The following is a 1,326-nucleotide window of genomic DNA, read 5'->3' as shown; positions in this document are numbered from 1 at the left end:
ACGCGTATCACATGGACACTTGTAAAACCGATGTGTTCAGATCTAGCTCGTTTCGGTCTAAAACACGATGTTTTGTTGTATTAAGCACGAATACATGCTTTTCGCGCAGTTATAAGAGAAAAAGTTTTGACGCGTATCACACGGACACTGGTAAAACCGATGTGTTCAGATCTAGCTCGTTTCGGTCTAAAACAGCTTGTTTCGTTGTTTTATGCAAGAATACATGCTTTTCGCGCAGTTATAACAGAAAAATTTTTGAGTATCACACGGACACTTGTAAAACCGATATGTTCAGATCTAGCTCGCTTCGTTCTAAAACAACTTTTTTCGTTGTTTTAAGCAAGAATACATGCTTTTCGCGCAGTTATGAGAGAAAAAAGTTTTGACGCGTATCACAAGGGCACTTGTAAAACCGATGTGTTCAGATTTAGCTCGTTCCGGTCTAAAACAGCTTCTTTCGTTGTTTTAAGCAAGAATACATGCTTTTCGCGCAGTTACAAGAGAAAAAGTTTTGACGCGTATCACATGGACACTTGTAAAACCGATGCGTTCAGATTTAGCTCGTTTCGGTCTAAAACACCGTGTTTTGTTGTATTAAGCACGAATACATGCTTTTCGCACCGTTATGAGAAAATGATTTGACGCGTATCACACAGACACTTGTAAAACCGATGTGTTCAGATTTAGCTCGTTTCGATGTAAAACAGCTTGCTTCGTTGTATTAAGCACGAATACATGCTTTTCGCGCAGTTATAAGAGAAAAAGCTTTGACGCGTATCACACGGACACTTGTAAAACCGATGTGTTCAGATTAAGCTCGTTTCGGTCTAAAACAGCTTGTTTCGTTGTGTTAAGCACGAATACATGCTTTTCGCGCAGTTACAAGAGAAAAAGTTTTGACGCGTATCACATAGACACTTGTAAAACCGATGTGTTCAGATTTAGCTCGTTTCGGTCTAAAACACCGTGTTTTGTTGTATTAAGCACGAATACATGCTTTTCGCACCGTTATGAGAAAAAGATTTGAGCGTATCACACAGACACTTGTAAAACCGATGTGTGCAGATTTATCTCGTTTCGGTCTAAAACACCGTGTTTCGTTGTATTAAGCACGAATACATGCTTTTCGCACCGTTATGAGAAAAAGATTTGACGCGTATCACACAGACACTTGTAAAACCGATGTGTTCAGATTTAGTTCGTTTCGGTCTAAAACAGCTTGTTTCGTTGTATTAAGCACGAATACATGCTTTTCGCGCAGTTATAACAGAAAAAGTTTTGACGAGTATCACACGGACACTTGTAAAACCGATGTGTTCAGATTTA

This window comes from Amblyomma americanum, unplaced genomic scaffold (assembly GCF_052857255.1).
Source record: "Amblyomma americanum isolate KBUSLIRL-KWMA unplaced genomic scaffold, ASM5285725v1 scaffold_20, whole genome shotgun sequence".
Lineage (NCBI taxonomy): Eukaryota > Metazoa > Arthropoda > Arachnida > Ixodida > Ixodidae > Amblyomma > Amblyomma americanum.
This window is presented reverse-complemented; position numbering follows the sequence as displayed.